Below are 21,424 nucleotides of genomic sequence, written 5' to 3'. Positions count from 1 at the left end.
GCGGCTATTTAAAGTGAAACATGACGTTTGTTATATGAAGATATGTCGTTCTTCATTATTTAATTGATATTCTTTTATTCATTTAAAAAAAAATAAGATTGAATTTATATTAGAGTTGAGAGGTTTTAGGAGGAAACGTAAACGTTTTATTTGAATATTTTGTCAGAAGTGTTTTTTGACACGTAATGCTAGTCTGTGAGAAATGTTGATGTTATTTAAGTTAGTTCTCTCTCTCTCGGTGGTTGTGAGAGACCACCATCTATAAAACAAAGCGGTTTATGGGCCTTTTCAACAACGTCTTTCTACCATTCTATTGTGATAGATCGCGTAAGTCATTGCCTAAGCCTATTTCTCGGACTGTGGCCAAGCCGTTTTCTATGCCCATCTAAGCCTCTGGAATAATAAATCACCAACTGCCAAAGAGGGCAAGTCTTAGGAGGAACTGTTAACTTTCTGCTTTCCATTGTCTTCACTTTCTGATGGGTGGATGAAGGTTTCGAGACAAGTGTTAACTAGCGACCCTAGAGGTTAACACTCCCACCAATTTGTCTTCTTCTGCCGTAAATGTACGGTATTTATTGCCATTGATTGATTAACAGAAACAAAGTATAATAGAATAATGTCTTAACAACCCCAAATTATCGTTGGAATACATTTTGGTCCGATATGGTCAAGATTTTTAACGAGATCGTAAAATTCAGGATATTGTTTTACTACTTGATTTTTTCGTAGGTTAAATTTTTCATTCATATAATGAATTATATACAAATAAATTTTATAAATATTAACAATTATTTAAATCTAATAAAATAGTTCGTATCATAACAGAAATTTTTGGCCAATCTACATTGTTTTGTTTCGATAGATTCAATTAATAAATACTAAGAAAATATCCCTAAACATCTGTTCGTAAATAAAGCAAAGGTTTTTATCACAGCATAACGTAAGCCGAAATTAATTTTATATAAAGTAAGTTTCGAAAACGTATTGGAGATGATAGAAAAATTTTTAATAAGAAAAAAGTTTGGCAGCGGTTAATGAGTGCGAAAGTGGCTGGCTTTATTGATAAAAAGTTGAAAAATATTCATTTAGAGGAAAGGTAAACAATTTTGAAAAGAATTTTTCCCTGATGTTATCTTTCATTCACCTTTTCAACTTTTTCCCCAGAAACATCTTTTGTGAAATTTCAACGAAAGTGCCAATGTTCAACGTGTGCCGACACAAGGTATTCACGCAGATTCTTTTTTTATTTCCTTTTCTACCGTTTATACCGAGATTCTAACGAAGTTGCACACAGCGGGAGATAGCAGGGAATAAATTCGACAAAGAAATTACTTGCAAATGTTATTCCACTTGCGCTTTCAAAACTAACAAAGTGTCGCATTTTTCCATAACAGTTTTAATAACATTTATGGTATAGCTGAAGAATAGTAAGCAAATGTATTATTTCTTTCTCTCTCTCTCCCTCTCTTTCAAAACTTTGCTATGATATAAACACTTTGACCTTAATCTCACAATTTATTGTAATATGTTAGCACAAATAATCATATTTTTAAGTTGGGTTTATGGTTTTTGAGACTTCAAAAGCTGTTGATAGGAAGAAAGAAAGTGAAAAAAAAATTTTAAAGAAGAAAAAAAAGGACTAGCTCCCTTATATAGATTAAATACAAGCTGAAGAGATGAGCAATCTTGCTCGTTATTCGGTACGAGTCTAAATGCCATTTTTAGATCCTAAATATAGCATGGAGTGAAACGAAAGTTTAAATAAATCGTCCCTTTTCAGTTCCTTTTAAATAAGGAATTTTTACTTCATTTCTTTTCTTTAATGAAATATTAAATACGAAATAGAATTAACCACTATAGAATACAATTTTTAAATTAGCAAAAAAAAAAAAATAAATAAATAAATGCTACCGTCAAAAAGACGTCGATTTAATAAAGTGTTCGCGTGTTATAGAAAACAGTTAAGATGGGGAAAAAGAAGATAACAACCGTCCCCTGGATGACTCCTGTGTCATTTTATGCAAAGCGACTCCGAATATCAAACAGATCACAATACAGACAAGATGGAGATGGGTGACATCTGGGATGGAAAGTCTCAGCGGAGACGACAAAACGTAATTCTGTAAGAAGAGGACAAAAGACAGTCCAGCAGGGAGTAGTGAAGCTAGGGATGGCAGCTCGGTCAGGGGGCTGGCAACAAGACGGCATGGGGTCGGTGAGTGTCCGCACAAGCAAGCAATCGTCTGCTGTTGGCCGACAATATCTGGCAGTCTGCATTCTGTCTCTACCAGAACAATCTGTCTCTGTTCTCAGGTAAGTACGTTTCTTTATATTTTGCAGATTTCATCCACTTAATTCTTTTTTATTCAAGTTTTTTTTAAGAGTTAACGGTTTAAACTCTGTTTGTAACGGTATTTCCGAGGTTTAGATTGATATTTCGGGATAAATGCAAGCTTTCTTTCTGATTTTAGTGAGATGTGTCTATATAACACTCGAAAAATCGGTAACTCAAGTAGAATATTTAATGTAGTTCCTTTTACTTTTAACTGAAAAAAGAAACTAAGTTACAAATATAAACGTTTATAAATCATGATTTTTTTTCCTATTATTAATTTTAAATCAAACTTTATTTAACTAAAATAAATATGGTAGATGGAGATGGCAGAGAGCTCTTTCAGAAATTCAACAGAAGTAGTGAGGTCTCAGACTTGACCTTATGAGGACGCCAGCCTGTTCTAGAGTAACATAAATCAGGGATATCATAAAGCATTTCAGCTGCTGTTTAGATGATTTTACGCGATTAAAATTTGATGAATGAATTCAAAATCATTCTCTCTCTTCTGTCTCATACGATAGTTCTGGCTCTATTCGAAACAGTAAAGAGCTGCTTCCATATTTAATCATATACGATAATATTTTTCAGCTGTCTTCCTTGCATATTATATATATCTTACATAATTTATTAGAGTTTTTTTTATTTTAAGTTTGCTGATTTCAAACATTCCATAAATAATGTAAAAGTTAAATATTTCTGCGCTTTTATTTAATGTATCGTTCGCTATACGTCTTATGTTACTTATGTAATGAGGTTTTAATTAAGACGACAGGCCTGTATCTTATAATTATATTGAAAAATGATAAGTGGCTTTATTAAAAGCACTTCATCGATTGTTATAATTGATTAAGGCCGATTTTATCTTTAGAAGCGGAATGGTAAACAATGGCGAATGGTAAGAGAAATACGGCCGGTTTTCGACGCAGTCTTTCTCTTACAAATAAACTGCACTGACACCTCTGCCGTACATCTCGCAAAGTGATGACATGATTTCAAACTTGCACGTTAACAAGCCGCAACACCTGGCAATGTTGCAGATGATTCCCTCCCCCGACAATAGCAGCCAACGGATGGCGATTCAGCAAAAACACGTGCACGGGATAAAATATACTGCTTGCACATGGAAGGAAATATACGAACGAGGTCAGCCTTGTTAACTGTAACTGTTCGCAACGGATGCTTCTCTCGTTTTGCCCATCTAAATGAAGCGAAGGTAAGTATTTGACTTATTCGTTTATAATAATGATAGCGCGAGGGAGTCAATGGCTTCCAGTCATGTTTATTCCGGTACCAGTCTAGAATATTTTAATATAATCTATTTTAATTATTTAAACGTCGTCTATGTGTCATTTTGGAAACGAATTAATTTAGCAGTCGACTGGGAGTGCCTAAGGTCTAGAGATTCAAAAAAAAAGTTTGATGGGTGAGGGACGGCAGACTTATCCCCGGGTAGTTTGGCCTGTGACCCCTACCAAAATCACTGTGACCGGACCTCATTCCTCTACAGGTCCCACCCTGTCTCATCTCTCTTCCCATTCATGTTCTCAATAAAGCCAGTCGCGGAACTAGACTGCCATCAATTAGCAGCGAGGTGACAAGTGTCCTGGTCCAACGGCCACAATACTCCCCCGTGTCAAATAGTTTCTATGGGCTCAATTATAACTCCCTCCGTACGGTTCGTTCCGTAAACCTCTATTCATCCGGCTTAATCCCCACACTCTATTCTAACTCCATAGATCATTGGAGATTCTGTATTATTCTGTGGCTATAGAACGTAGCGTGTAAATGCCTCTTCACACCGGGTTGGGTTGAAGAGCGCGGGAAACTTTTGTCGCCGGCATCTGTTTTCCTAGATCTTGACTCGGGCAAACACCGAACATGTTCGCCTGTTGTTACATCCACTAATACTGGTAAGCTAGTGCGGCCCCTTCCAGAGATGTTGTCAGCTGTGTACACAAAACTGTCGAATAACATCTTTCGGTGTCATTCTAATAGTGATTCGAAGGACAAACATAATAGAGGAACAATCTCGCGTCTTGTTTTTATTAGTACCTGATTATTCGGAAACCAATCCCTCGCAAAAAGCAAATATTTTTCCTTTAAACTCCAGTTAAACACTAGTCAGACTTTACTTCTTCACTTCCAATATTTTATTTCATTTACCTCGTTTTGCTACTAGTAAGGCCTCGCAGATCTTTGTTTATTGTAAATGAAAGCCAAGCAATCAGCATAAGTAATATATCGCTGAAATGTAATGGATAGTACGAAGTTTGGAGTAAAGTTGCGATATAATGATGGATGTTAATTACCTGTCACTTGCACTTGGATACACAACTATACAGTTGTAACCAATGATATTACTTGTCCAGATAAATTCAAAATTATTTTAAAGTACACAATTCTTATACAGATTCATTTCTTTCGTTTCTCTTACCAGGCAAACAAAATAAATATACAATTGCGTTTTGTTAAGTTTATTCAATAAATTCTCGTGTACAGGAAAAAATAATCCATTTTCCTATATAAAAAATTCATCATTTCGAATCTTAATTTCTATTTTCTAAAATGAGTCTGGAAATCGGTGATTAATACGGATAAATCTATAAAAACGTGTATATTAAAAGAGACGGTGCTACATCTTATTTATTTATTTATTTTGAAAGAAGAAAAAAAGGCGATGTCTCGTAGATAATAACCTCCCCCGGTACAACAATTAGACAACATAACGAATTTTAAAAGGGTTTATGATTCGACTTGGCTGTGAAAAATTGTGAAAATTCCAAATTTATTAATCGAAGCGAATCGTTTAATAAAATAGGCTTTAAAAAATATTAAGTTTAAATTTATCAAAAAGAAGTAATGGTTGATTCTTCCGGAAACATTTCTGCTACATCAACGGCATTGTATAGCTTCTATAGTGTCTGACGGCCGTTGGTTCCGTCTGCAACGGTCGACCACTACAATAGAGCTGCACGTGTCTAGCGAGTCTGTTCTTCCACCAAAATTTATTGTTAGCTCGATACCATGTCATACTGAATCATTTTGGTAGTTGAAAAGATCCGAATAATCGTCAAAAGACTTCTCAGTGTTATCGCTGGAAGCATCACCACCGGAGGACATTGATCATGGAGGGATCAGATCTGCTAACGATAGCTGCTCTTCTCCATACACAACCATCCCACTCCAGACTCCATAATACTATATTTTTTCACAAATTTAACAATACCTTTTAATTATCGTTATTCTGTACAAATAAGTATGAATACTAGTAGTTAGATTCGATCAGATAGTGAGTTTTAGTATTCAGTACGCGCTCGTTTGTTCCGGCTTCTGTTACGTCCGGTCGAAAATGGATAATACATTCTTGGTGTATCGAAACGCTTCGTAATAAAAAAAAAAGTAACATACATACACACATTCTGGAAATATGTCGTCTAGAGAAAATTCTCGTATATCTAACAGGGAACCAGACAGACACGAAAACTCCACCTCCTTAACGAAAGTAACACCTGTATTTACAGTCGAGGTTTAGACGCCAGGATCAGAGGTCAGAGGGATGGCCACACTTTTTACTATCTGACAGGTGTGAGTCGTAAAGAAAGGATCAAGTCGAAAGTTCATGGTCTCTCTGGCTATAAAGGGGTTTCCTAGAATCTCGAAAGTAAACGCACCTTTCTGATAAAACTCGACTTTTAAAAAATCCTAACAGGCGAGACTCGAATTCGGAGTTATATGAGATATACAACTCAGACTATTTATGAAGATTTTCTTTCTATCCGGTTATGTCATCTTCCAGTACAAAACTCGTTTACGTGACGGAACCTAAATCTGATTTCTCGTCACGTTCCGTTGGCACAAACTTTGTCCTGTCAAGTAAGTTTACTTAAAGGCTATATATATTTCTCAACTTTCGCTGGATCGTACAATAAATAAGAAATATGAGGAATATTTTCTTTTAAATAACTCGATTTTATATATATACGTTTTATATACGTTACATTATATTATTCATTATCTGATTATCTAGAAAGAAAGTATTAAAAAATGTTTACAGAAATTCAAGAATGTTAAAGATTTTATTATTTAATAAATAATTAAAATAAAAAAGAAAATAAACAATATATATATTAATTCTTCTTTCTGTCTATCTCGACCAAAAGAAATTACAATTTGGGCGGGTGAAAATTCATAAAACTGTCTACAAGATTGTTTATAAACAGTTTTGTGAGATTTACATCATTCCTATTTCCTTAAAGTGACCATCTCGGAGAGTTGTTTTCGGACTTCGCAACGACACGTGCTAACAGCCTACGTGACGCAATCCAGGCCCTCTTCCAAGACATGTCACAAGTGAGTGACATACTGATGTTGGTGTTTAGTAATTCCGCTCGTAAACTACTGCAGTCAGTGACTTAAGACAGAGAAGGCTTGCATTCTTCTACATCAAAATACAACATTGGAAAGAGAACAAACTTAGAACACAAAGGTTTTTCAATACTACAGAAAAGTATCCGATTGCCACGTCTACTTATCAAATAATATATCTCTTGTATATTTTCCAATATGACCGCAACTTCGATCGAACATCAAAAAAAATAGACGAAGTTATTTACAATTTTTGTTTTTTATTTTTATTAAATAATAACTTAGAATATTTGTATTATTAAATTACACTTTCATTAGTGATCACACAAGCAAATGTACAAAATCAATTAAGATATAGGCCTATTAATTTAGTGACTAAAATGAGACTTTTATGTTATGAATTGAGAGTTTATGCAAAAAATAGAACTGTAAATGAGAAATTTCAGTTTGTTTAACACAATTTTCTACATACATTAGCAACTAATATTGATTTTTTTCCCTGCGTAATATGTTATTTTAAATACCGAGTCAAAACTCGGAGAAAAATGTTGCTTTTAATTGCATCTTTAACTCTCTTAGAAAAGGATAAATTGCCCACTTCTATCTCTCCCTTAACGTATACGTTTTTGAGAAGCACAATAAACAATTGCTTAGAACCATACTAAGATAAATGTTGAACAAAACATACCAAATTGCACAAGCCTATAAACAGTAGAAAGTTTTCATTTATAGGGCGAATAAGAGATCTAATTCGATAGTTACATAGTTTAGTTTTAGAAATTATGAAAAATTAACCTTTCAAATTTCTTATCCGTAGCTTATTTGTGGCAGGACTCTCAAAATTCTTTACCTGTAATATCTGAAATAATTGTGCTTACGCTGTCTTAATTTTTAACCATACACAGTAACTTCTTAACGCCAAGTTGTGCAAATTGGGCAAGGATACAAACGACTACGAAGTCTGCAAGTATGAAGTTTATCTTCATAAACCTTGATTATTAAAGACAAACGAACTGCCGAATTATTTGGCTATGATTATATCATTTGATTTCATGATATTTTGTATATCTTAAAAATAATTAATTCTGTCCCGGGAAACAGTTCACTTTTATCCCGGAATCCCGGGACAAGCAAAAAGACCGGAAAATGAGAAATCCTAGTGACAAGAAAAAAGTTATTTTAAAATCTCAAAGTTAAAATTAAAAGAGGAGCTTATTACATCAAGACGAAAAGGAATACAATAGTTAAATGACAAACTCAAATATTCTACAATAACTTTATGAGTTTGGTCATTTAGTGATTGTAATCCTTCTCGTTTCTATGCAATAAGTACTTTTAATTATAGCCGTAATTGTAGACTAACCGTTTAACTTTAGGGCTACAAGCAACGTTGTTTATCAGGTCATCTTCAATACAATCGTTATGCACGTGTTAATAAAAGATATTAATTAATTAAGCATTTTTACTCTTTGAGTTAAGCATCATCTTAGGCATCTGATCCCTACGATATTGGAGGTATTCGAATTTATTTGTTATAACTCGATATTTGAGAACTTGAATCTGGAAAACTTTGGAGTATTCGCCCATCCCTAGTATTTATATTAGATTCACTGTAACAGCAACAAGGGAAGACAAAATTGCGGTCGATGAATTCGAATAGACGCAATTGTTAGTCATTCTTCTTCGTTGTAGAAACTGTCAGCGGGTTTATGACATCTGCAGTAATGTGGTTGGCGGATATCCAAATTAAACGACGGTCGTGCTTCACGTTTAAATGCATGGTGCAATATTATCAATAAGAATACGATTTCCCTCGGGCTGTTATGGAAACAATTCGAATAAATAACACGTCTGCTATAATTCTAACGTTGTTGCTGTTGTTGTTACATAATTTATATACGGTTATAAAAAAGTACGAGCTTAGATTTTAAGGATGGTAACGCTTAAAAGTTTTATTCTAACATTTACATAAATTATTTTCAGAATGGCTTTAAACGACCATCTTAATTTATGTCAAGCTGGATGAATAGATGGGCGAGTGGGTGCCAACCTAGACCTATCTCAGGTAAGTGTAAAAAGTTAGCTACTATTTCGGTAATGCCCCGCCTTTAACTCCAGCTCATGCCCTAAAAATCTGAACACCATCTGGTGTTAGAGTTTCTCTAGACAGAAGACGGGGATGGCCACGCCAATAGACACACATCAGCTCCGCACAAAAGAAGCAGCAGTTGGCCATTGACTACGCTAAACAATACTCTAGATTGCTTGGGTGGCCGTTTACCGCTCTCAATGAGAGAAATTCCCTATTTATGCTAAAAATGCGTACAATGCGTAATTGTACAAACAGCAATAGAAACTTTAAACATGCCGTGTTAATCAAAAAATAAATAAATAAATAAATAAATGATATATTAGCGGAGAAAGGAGTTTATAATTCGAATCCCAGAACTCGTAGCACGATGCCAATCGAAATTTTGACATTTTTGATATAAATGTCACGTTTTGACGTGGGTTACCGTGATGTTCAGCACTATAAAACGTCACTATGACAACTACTACGTTTTGTAACGACAAGTTGATTGCGGGGTTCAGCAATTTCCTGACATAGATGCCAAAGGAATATTAAAATTTTTTACTTTTTAACCAACAATATAACAATTTGTTTCGATATTTTCTAAAGTAAGCACAAATCTTCAAGATTTAGTCATAAAAGCATTTAAAAATAATAATCACTAATCAAGTAAAATTTCTCCTCGAAATACTTCCAATTAATTACATTTATTTATATTATATAAGCCTACTTTTTATGAATTTTATTTTATATATTAAGCCCTAATAAGCTCACACTAATAATTCATGAAAAAATTTATTATGCTATTTAGTAATCTTTTTTTTTTTACTGCATATAACACGTTTTCACAACAAAAATGGCGCATTTTACAGTCTTCGTGTGAAAAAGGCCAAGTCTTAAAATGTTTATATAGATTTTTATCTGTCTGTTTTCATATATAAATAATAATCACACAGTGAAATGATATTATTATCTCAGCGGGACCACCTCTTTGTTTTACATCTTAATTCTTATCAGTAGATCTATAAGTAAATTTAATTTTATAACAAGATTTAAAGATATGATAGTAATTAAAATAGTCTATATCAATTAAAAATAATAGAAATATTTATCGATATAAAAGCATCTATGGATTTTATACCATTTACTTAAAAAATCAGACTAACTTGGGTCTGTTATCTTTCTAATTCTATGTTGACTTTCAATAGTGTAAAAGAGAAGCCATTGAAGTGAGACCAAACACCGATAGATAAGATCTTTCTATTGGAACTTTGGCTCGGAGCATTGTGGACTATCCACTGTTTCATTGACTGCCACAATGACAAGCTGTGATCCAGACAACTTGTCTCCTACCTTAAGCGGTCCAACAATGGGCAAACCAAAAGAGATGATCCTCAATAAACAACACCATTTTTCATACAAGTAATGTAAAACTCAATTTTTTTAAAAAAATGTAATGTTAAAATTCCAAGCAAGTTTTTATTTTTCGTATAGGTCTTCCTATATTTAAAATTATACGTAGTCTATTCTTTTTTTCTTATCATCATAAAATATCATTGTTTATATGCTATCTCTTCTATAAAAATATTCATTTAATTACTTTTCTTCTAGAAATCTTTCATCTTTCCATAAGTAACACTTTACAGAACAAATAAAAACTAGTTTTACTCGGATTGTCCGGTTATTCTTGTTTTTTTTAAAGAGAATAGTCTTGTTTCTAGATAATTACTTTGTAATGAATTTAAGAAAAAAATTATAAATGATTAGAACTATTAAAAAATTATATAAAGTCTACTTTATATTACATATACCTTATATAAAGAAGTTTCTAAATTCGATTTTAATAATTTTCATTATAAAATATTAATTAAATTAACGAAAAAGGCCAATTATTCTAACCATCCGAGGCGTTCGCAACTAATCTGAATCCATTCAGAAAAAAAAAATGCAATTCAGTTAACCTAACATTCACATGTTGATTAATTTATGAGTATTTTACATCTAGATAATCCTAATTAGAATTTTTTTACAGCCTTCCATATGTGCTGTCATGTTTATTAATCGCTTGATAAACTATTAACGGGAAATAATATTCTAGTTTGATCCACAATCTTAAATAAAACTAAAAAAAAAACTTATAATATATCACTGTCATACGATTAATTTGTATAAATAATTCTTTAGTTTCGATAATATTAATGAAAGAGATCTCTTGATAGATTTTTATAGTTCTATTTTGCATTCCTCCATTGCAATCGGGTTGTTACAACAGTTGAATTCAAATTTATTCCATTAGTGCATTCGGTTTAGATTATTATTAGCATAATACATATCAAAACCTATCTTTTCCTCCCCTTTCTTCCAGATTAGTTTGAATTTAACAACGTTATAAGTAAAGCTCCGAATTTGGCAGTAACATGATTTTTGAACGATGGCCAACTTTAGGATTTAAATCAAACTCTCTCAAAGATAGAGCTAATGAAAATAAACACAACCGTCAAGTTTTGCTACTTTATAGACCTATCGACCTATACAACTACTTGGAAGAAGATTTATAGATGTTCTAGTACCGACTTCTGCAGGAAAATAAACGCCCGCACCGCTTAATACAGAATAAAGCCGTAAGAACAGCCGGAACTAGAAAAAAAAAAGTAATAATAATAAATGATTTATTAATGAAGATAAATGGATAAAAATACGAATTTTGTAATCTATACGAAATTGAGATCTTCATTTACCTATTAAATTATATTATAAAATGAAGACAATTAGCGGATTTTGAAATATCCTGAATATTTCCATGTTTCTATTACAAATGTCTACATTATTTGAATTTTTGCAATATCCTTTTTTTGTTATACAATCGGATATAAAACTAGTTTCCCCGTAGCTTTATCCTGTTTACGGATTTTTCAATTTGTTTTATATATTAAAAACTTTTCCATCCACACGTTATAGATTTAAGAACGAGCTATTTTATAAGTTAGGACGAGGAACGTAATATATGTTTTTTTATGAGCGACGAAGCAACAATTATCTCAGTCAATTTTCATCAATATTGCAATGTCACGAAGCAGTATCCATCCGACGGGAAAATTGCTATAAATGTTACGAATAATAAAATTTTTGGTACCTGACTGCAATAACAGGTTTACTTTATGCTTACAAATAAGTACAGATAGGATCATAAAGTAGAACCAATAGAAAATAAGTAGTCCTTTTTAAAATACCGACTAATTTCTTCTTTTCATTATCACCGATAAAATTGATGTAAGTTTTATTTAGTCCTTAGAAAAATAGAAAATGACGACGTTTTTGTTCACTGCCGCAGTCGGTGGGGAGGTGCCAAACTATTGACAATGACAACCCACTGTTTCGGTAGGACTTTCAGAGCACATTCTTGAAAATTGGTTGCGGATGTCCCGCAGATCGTTTACAATCGACTTTTAGGGCTGGAAGGATTCCGAAGGGTAGTTTACTTTCAGCCATAACCTCGGATAAAAGAAAGACGTAGTGTTCAGTTAGGATGTGGTCATTCTTTACAGTAGGCTCTCTATTTTGCTCTTTTACTTTACAGAAAACTGTGACAAAATTGCGGCTTTTACTCCAATACTCATTTGTTCGGGTTTGGTTGCATCAATATTGCATTTTAAAATACAGTAGAGAGGTTACGACCGAAGTTTTCATCTTTAAAACGTGAACGTCGAACGTCGAGCGCCGCTATCTTGTAAAGCGGCGCTCGACGTTCGACGTTCACGTTTTACAGATGAAAACTTCGGCCTTAACCTCGTATTTCGTATTCGGCGTATTTAATCACTTTTCCTTTGAAGAATTTCGCATATTTATGCAAATGAATTTAGCTTAGAAGTAAATATGCAAGTATTTCTTATTAAAAAGTATTTACGACCTATCTACATATACATACCGACTATTGCAAATCATTAAAATAATTTTAATATGGTAGGCTAATTATAGTTAGTCTTATTTCTATTGGAATATCCTATTAAATATTTCATTCTTCTAAATTTTTATTATAATTTTAAAATTGTTTAAGCTTAAATATAAATTCAAAACAATTTATTTTATTTTATTTTAGGCGGAACTGTTCGGAGTGAATTATTGAATCTTTAGTACATCATATAAAAAATGGTAAGTGAATTTAATGTAACAAGCATGAAGCATTTTCTATTGGTAAATTTAGACTAGAAAGTCCCTACAAAATTGGTAAATTTCCTCAATCTGCTTCTTAAATGGTCGACTGCCATTTTTTATTATCTGTTAATAGAGTCGATCTTCCTATCCATTTAATAGTGCTATAGGGCTTCCGGACGACTACTTCTTCCGTTCATCCCTCGATAAACATAATTAGAGTGCATTATATTCGTTGCCACAAAAGGGATTTCACGGCTTATTGACTGGAAAGACTTTAATCTGTCCCGACTCGCGACGGAATCGACCGCCAATAGTTTCAATTGTTAAGAGGAATACATCTGCCGCAAAAATTCTCATCAAAATTTACTTTTAAAAACTGAAAAGATTTTCATTCTCCTTGCTAAAGGATGCGATTAACTGAAAAGGCGCTGAAACACTATCGGGATCGATGGCAAGAGATGCCTGAAGTTAACTGAGTTAGCGTGAATAAAACCGTTGGCGGATATCTTTAATTATTTATTGTAAACTATTAAACTTTTATAAAACATTTTTTGAGGCATTTTAAATGGCTGAATAACTTAAGATATGATTCTGAATGGTCGTTGAATGCAATATAATAAGATTTAGAATGACTTTTCAACTGAAGAGTAATCGAATGACGATGAAGCAATTTTTTGACAATGAAAGCGGGAATTAGTTTCACATTTTCAAATGAGACATTCAATTAGATGCAAAGGAGAAGGGAGCTGCATCTGACCAGCCGAAAACAGGTGGACTACTTAGTTCCGGCTTAGCCAGGAGTTGTCAGTAGGGAACAAACGAAATTTCCTTGTACTCGATGATGAACGATATCACCCGGAGTGGTGCATGAGAAACCTATTCAGCACACAAGATCGAATTGCCATTGCGGCCGCTAATGCAATCGAACACCCGGGGTGACTCAACAATTGACACTTCCGAACGCACCGAATGGCAACCACGCGCCATTTCTTCCAGGTGTGGTCTGCTAAGCACATTTCTTCTCTAATCCCTTCATCAACAACATCTTGGACAGCTACCACCCTCTTTTGACCTCCGCCTAGACCAGCTGATTGGTTTCTCTCTGATCACTTTCTGGATGTAGAATGGGGATTGGTCAGTGAAATGTTTGCCCGCAGCTGATTCTCAGCAGGATAACGATTGATGTGCACGCCAAATATAATGAATGGATCGCTTCGTCTCTGGTTTTATTAATTTGTCATTGCCATCCATAGTTCACTGCTGTTCCGAGGCATTTTCGCGTCCGGCTCCAAAGAAACCACATTGAATGTATTTCCATCTCTGCTCTCCTTTCTTCCTTATTAAAACAATTATAGCTTTATGCAATGTGACATTAACTCTATTACAAAATAAACAAGTGACCAGTTGATTTACGGCGTTGTTTAGGGAGTAGTGCAGGTCGAGATCTATTCTCTGATATGTAGTTGCTCCAGGGAAGAAGACACGTAAATTTTTTTCTTTTCAGTACACGTATCGAAAAACAGAGCTTCATTTTTCTCCGAACTGATATGAAGTCATACATGAATGAGATACTGAAAATACACGTTCTATATTAAATATGTTAGCTAGTGACTAAGAAAATCTACCCAGCTTTTGGACCACCTACAGACCTGCTTGAATATAAGAACACGAAGTGGCAGGTCATAAGGCCTCGGAATCCCTTTCTTAATCTTTTCTCCCGCCCTGATATACGGTTTATTCGGGGTGGTCATTGAAAGCGCTTTATAGCTTCATATTATATATATAATATAGTCCAGAAAGAGGGCCTTAGCTTACGTGAGAAGCATTCGATATAGTACTGCCCTTGAAAGTTAGATTAATTTGAACGTAAAACAATAAGTACCGATTTTTTTTTCCTTCTAGTGGAGAAAATCTTAGTCGTAAATTATAAGCCTTGTGAGTGGATTACTGTATACTGTAATTCAATAGTTTATCTTTGAAAATAATTTAATCAGTTTGCATTTTTATTAATAATGTAAAATGTTTTAATTCGTATACCAGAGTTCGTATTAGAGTAAAAATTAAGTAAAGGAGCTAATCAGAGGTTAAAAAAACATTAAATTGTAACTGCTTCCTTGCTATTAAATATCAACACATCTTCACATAATCTACAGATATAATGATGATGTGTTTTTCTTTAAAATTTCTCGAATTACGTTAACAGTTTTAATCTTTAATAGTGGAAAATTATGAAAGAATTAACATTGGGAAAGAGCAAGATTACATGAAAGCATGCAATCTTCTTTCCGCCTATTAAGCATTTCGTCGATTTCCTTTCAGGCGACATTTTACATTCTTCTTTTCCAATAAATTTCCACCTCGGAAATCGTTAACGGGGAATAAAACGATCGCCCCACCTTTCCAGCTGTGCGAGATATTTCCTCATATGAGAAGTTTTCTTTCCTCTCAAAATTTGACTCTGTTTGTTCGCCTTTGTATACTTTGTGTTGTAGATTGTGCAGCTCTGCGTGGTCCCATCGAGTCGGGACCGAACAATGCATCTCGAATAAGGAAGGCAGAAATGATTGCTTGCTTCCAATACTCTTTAATTTGTAAGAGCCACGATATTTATATAATAATTACAGTTTTTTAAATGTCTCTTTAATTCGGAATAAAGCCGAAAGAGTTGAGATATTACAAAAGCTATCTATTAGATTCCTTAAACGTGATCGAAATGTAATTAATAATAAAAGATGCGTGTCGCGAATGTTTTAGTCTTTTTGTTTCATAATAGTTATTAGATGGCCTTTGAGGTCTATGTCTTTCTTCTTCTGTCCTCTGATTTGACGAGAGGTTGGAAATCTGTCACAACGATCCGCCCTGTCTCCCCGCTGTTGATTGATAGAATATCTCCCCTCTAAGAGTTCTTAGATAACTCTGCCTCATGAAAATAACTTATGCATGTTTGCAATACATTACTAAATGGATATCAATGAATTTTTGTCTATATGTCAAAAACTTTTAAAACGAAAAAGGAGAGGAGAAAACTGATAGAAATGATTAATGATAGGATTACGTGTTTAATCACGACAATCTGATGGATGGAAAAAATAAAAAAAATTAGCTCTGCCCAAGATTTATTTCAGTGGGTTAGAGTTAAAAGAGCAACTTTCTTTAAGCATATTAAATAATTCAATGTTACCTATAGCAATTGCTTTTATTATTTTCGTTGAACAATATTTATGCTCATTAAATAATTCTTTGTGGAACAGTCCGTCAGAATCTCGGGTGGTGATCCAAGCGTGTCATGCAGGCAAATATTGTATATGGCAGCGTCAAGTGGAACTATCTCCACCCTAAATGCATCTGCATCCCTGTCAATAGTTCCCACTTCATTGAATTTCCGAGAAAATCAACAGTTGCTTCAGTGACCGAATGGGGGTGAACAAATATTGTCACCGTACGCTCTTTCACGGCCTTAACGTGGTAGAGGGGATGGGAGAGACCGAGAAAACTGGTACTTTGCCGCTGAATGCAAGGTCAGCCCCAATAGACGCACTGAGGTAGGGACCGAGTGGCAACAAGAAGTAGAAAGAAAGACCCACGGCAGTGTTTCCACTCCATTTAAATTTAGGGCGATTTTTCAGGGTCTGTTGGCCGGGGAGAATGCATCAGTGCGGAGTATACTATGCTATAGTGTGCCTTCTAGGACAATAGTGCGCGGAACGCGCACACCGGGGTCGTCCTCTTCTATCCTGGTGGGGGAAGAGGACAATGGGCCAGGATTTCACACAAGGAACCCAGGTCGTTGAAAAGCCGTCGAGAACACGTTGAAGGATGGGACTCCATGTTATTTCTCCGGCTACAGCTATTTCTGCCCCCGCTGTGGGTCACAGAATAGCCGTTTGCTGCCCTTTCTCTAATATCACTTGCCTCTTTCGTCGATTGTGACCGGTAAACACTTCGGGATGTTTCCCTCGGCTCGTGCCATAAACTCACCGGGAGCAGATATTATTGGGTGACAGTTGTCACGTGGAGAATATTATCGCTGTAGTTGCTCACATAGGACACTTGCCATTACCGAAGTTTTGCATTAAAAGGCTGCCTCCGATATGATATCGCTAACTTTTCTACGTATCTGCTTTTTACATCGCCTTTTAAAATAAATAAGCGCAAACCTTTTCAACATCTGTTTTCAAATACGATCAATTAAAAATGTAAACGATATTATACGTATTTTATAAATTCTACAAAATATATATAATAGCTTATAAAATCAACGAAACTTATAGAAATGTGATATGTTTAATGCCAGTCTTAGAGGATGACCCTCCCCCTCTGGAGAAGTTCACTCCTCGTTAGCGTGGCTTATCCCAACCGAGAGTTATCTTATGGTCGCATTGATGCAGTTGGTTAGTAATGTGCAATTCTGTCAAAATACGATGTAATTGACATTTCGGAGAAACACTGAAACATTTTAGAAGCGTAGAGAGGAGAAAGGCTGCCACTTGATCACCTCACCTGTCAGTTTGTTTGACGCAGAGGCTCTGCTGTGTTTACCCGCCTCAGTTAACGTTGGGGATCAGGTTCGACTGTCTCTAGTTTTACGAGGAACAGTTAAAACTGTTTATTTTGGGAAATAAGTATTGAGGGGGATTTTGCTTGTCATTCGAGCGATTGTAAGACAACAGTCGACAATAAGCGACATCCGGCTGATAAAAATTTCCTAGATATTGATAGATGACTGTCGTGTGAATAAAAGAAAACTTCTAATTCCTCTGTTGCAGTTTAACATTCTAACGATACTTAAATAATTTAAATAGCATTAATATATTAATTTGTATTAGTTATTAAAATCTTGATGCAACGACATGAAAATTGCAGCTTAATTTAAGTACTAAAGTTGTTAGTCATATCTGCTTATATTTTAATATAAAAACGGTTTTATAAATGATAGATTGTTATACGAATAAAATAAATTTGCTTCCTATCTAGAAGAACATTTACTTTATAATTTCATTATATTTTCAGATAAATGCATAAAAGAAGACTGGCTCTCGAAGCGATGTATATGCTTGTATTTATTTATGAGAAAATTCGCAGTTCGTAGGAAATTTATCAATTCTCTATATGGAAGTGCATTCGTCACTAAACTGACCAAAAGGAGACTGCATCAGACACGCCTTCAGGCAGGCGGGGGTGGAGCAACTTCAGTTTGAAGTCCTCCATTGGGTTATGGTTGCTTAGCAACCGACATCCATAAGAGGAGGAGGAGATCTTACAAACATTTTATGGAACCGTAAAATGAAAAATATTTATTGCTCAACGAGTTACACAAAGTCTATTTTACATCCGATGGCATAAAATAGCTATTTTGAAAGTGGAGTCGAGTCGCGCATACCGTTCGTGTGTTGTTTCTTTTCCGTCTCAGCAAGACACTATACGAAACATAAAGAACTTGTTGAACGAATCCGACTTTGAGTAGTTGATGCGGAAACACAAGCTTCCAGACAGAAATCGATCAAGGAAATCTTTTACTCTTCGTAACATTAATTATCGTATAACATAAATATACTCGACAACATCAACATATAAATTATAGTAATTTAATTAATAAAGAGTGGCTTTATATCTACAGAATTTACATTTTTCTATTTAGATATGGAAAGATTCTAAACTTATAACCTTGTACTGTAGATATAAATTTTTCTTCAGATGAATAATGAACCACTTAGAGTAAGTAAACAACTTCCATTGTTCTAAGAAAAGAAGTCATCAATCGATATATAATTGCATGTAAATGTACAATTAGAAATTGATAAAAGCGGAAGAACCAATGAATTCTCCATTATCGATTCATATTTACATTAATAAGGACTCGAAAGTTCTATTAAGTGTCCAATGTAGTGATGAAGTAAATAAACTTATACGAAATTTGACCATTTTTTCATCTTTATCAAAATTTTTACGTATATTTTATGCTTACTTTATAACAGTTTTTAATAGTCAGTATCATTAATCTATTTATATAATTCCTTATTAATACAGGACCAGACTAATTAATTAAGTTTCAGTATAAGAAATATTTTCATCGAAAACTGTAGGCTTGTAGCTAGATATAAATTAAAGATAAAGAAACTAAATACGGATATTTTTTTTAATAATAATTAAAATAAATTATCTTAAACATTAATCTATTTGTTCATACATATGCAAGAATAGAATTTCCATAAGAATAATGTATTTTCAGTATTAATAAAGATAAATTTTGACTTAAGAATTTAATTTAAATCCAAAACAATAACTAAATAAGATAAGAAACAGAAATAATAGATTAAATTTCGGGTCCAAAATAGAATCAATGATAGAAGATGATGTCGTTTAGATAGGGTCTTGGATTTTATCCAAGAATTTTGCAAAAAATTTTTAAGTTTATATATAAATAACAGGCATAGATCCTCTATGAAATTAGTAGTTTAAATAAGAAGTTTAAGTGAGAATATTTTATAAAAAAAATAATCTCATATAAGTCTTAAATATGAAATTTGAGCATTTAAAACTTTAAAAATTAACTGTAATCTCAATGAATAAATATATATATTTTTAAAGTATTAAGTTATATATATAGGCCCTATATAAGGCTATATAAAATAAGAACAATAATATATCCAGGTATTTAAAATTGTTCAAATCTACTTGTTAGGAGACATTCTAAAATATTATGCTGTCATTAATGTTTGAATTAATTATAATTTATTATCCTCTGAATTTTCTACTAAGGAAATATAAATAACGTGTAATTAGGATAATAGGAAACCTGTCATTTTTCCTATTCCAATAGGCCTAATATAGCAATTGAAAAATGAATTATGTCAAAAATTTCAATTATTAGTATAATAGCTTTGATTCAATTCTAACTCCATGTAATTTATTTAACTTATAGAAATATAACATTTATTATTTTAATACTGATAATATTTTTAATTTATTACAGTTTAGATTTATCACTTTTCATAGTAGAACCTATGAGAATTATATATAGGCCTATATATATAAAGTTTATTTTTCTAGTGAACTGTTTTCTATATTATTTAATTAAAATGTTACTTCTATACAGATCCTAGTTTGTTATAAGATAATTAGCTTTTTTCTTAAATATAAAAATAAGTTAATAATAGTGAAAAAACAAACTGTTATACAAATTAATTGACTCTTGAGAACATCCGTATAATATATCTTTTATCATTCGCTCTTATATTGTGAGATAATGAGGTGAACGACATGGGAACCTCAAATCGGAGATTAGGTGGACACACGGTGTCGATATTGTATAGAGCGCGTGCGACCAAATTCTATCTAAGATGGTATCGGAGATAGTTTCGCTTCGTTGCTCCTCCGGACAAGAATCGCTTTTAGATGAGAATATGTGAACGACCGAATTTTATCGTCTCCTTATTATTAAAAAAAAAAAAAAAGATCTTGAGAAAAGTTTATCCGTGTGATTTTTACATGGTCAAAAGGAAAACCTTTAGGGGGTGGCCTAACAAATCTACGTTAATTATTTACTAACAAGAACTTTTAATAAATAAGAGGTCGTTAGATAAAAAAAAAGACTATGAAGCTTATTAAAATGTCTTTTACGAAATTAGTTTATTAATAATAGATAGAATAAGAGTAACAGTAACCTATGAAAGTTTAGATGTATTTTTATTAAAAATAAATCAACATATTCTGCGTATTATATGTGTTTTACTGAGGTAGTAATTACCAAAATCATTTTTATAAAAAAACGCATTAACAGAATAACATTATCTTATATTGACCTACAATAATTTCATATTCCAAATCAATTTTAGATATTTTGCTTATTGAAAATAGTTTATTAAGTTTATAAACTAATTAAATCCTCTGCAAGCATTCAAAATACTTAATAATTTGTTGATTGTAACTTTAATATCATCCGATTGTTAGCAATAAAATAGAAAAATCTAATAGTAATCTGTAGAAATATATTTCATCTAGTTGATAAGTTTCTGTGTATAGGCCTAAAGCTTAATACTATTTTAACCCATTCATATATACTACCTACGATCTGAAAACAATTTTCTTCTGAATAAGAATATATTCTTTTTCATAGTCCATTTTAAACCCTAAAAATAATCATGTAACTAATGATACGGTACAGTAAACATCTTTCAGCAGGATATAGTTAGGTTTCCTCGTGATGTCAGTCAGAACACATGTCGAGATCCTCATGATATTCAATACACACCTCTCCTCAACATGTGGTTAGCGCTATGAAATCCCAGCTGCACATTTGCTGTACAGAATATTAATGAAGAAATAAACCTGGTTGTATCAATATTTGTGTTCGTGTAATTTTAATGGTGCGAAAATTATCGGATCCAAATATATTAATGATATATATAATTAGTTTTTCTTTAAAAAAAACTAATTAAAAAAGACAATTTATTCTATTATTTATAATTTAACTTATCATTATTATCTGTTCGAAATAA

General features: G+C 33.1%; 1 long non-coding RNA gene across 1 annotated transcript; it reads left to right on the top strand.

Moving 5' to 3' along the window:
* The first annotated feature begins 1,948 nt into the window (after positions 1 to 1,948).
* LOC111632805 lies at positions 1,949 to 19,471 on the top strand. The gene is made up of 5 exons (XR_002757931.1): positions 1,949 to 2,316; positions 3,207 to 3,551; positions 8,687 to 8,768; positions 12,871 to 12,923; positions 17,937 to 19,471. It is a non-coding gene; the product is annotated as an uncharacterized LOC111632805 (long non-coding RNA).
* Positions 19,472 to 21,424: the final 1,953 nt, after the last annotated feature.

Source organism: Centruroides sculpturatus, unplaced genomic scaffold (genome assembly GCF_000671375.1).
Source record: "Centruroides sculpturatus isolate CEXI.00-Female unplaced genomic scaffold, Cexi_2.0 scaffold119, whole genome shotgun sequence".
Classification (NCBI taxonomy): domain Eukaryota; kingdom Metazoa; phylum Arthropoda; class Arachnida; order Scorpiones; family Buthidae; genus Centruroides; species Centruroides sculpturatus.
This window is presented reverse-complemented; position numbering and strand designations above follow the sequence as displayed.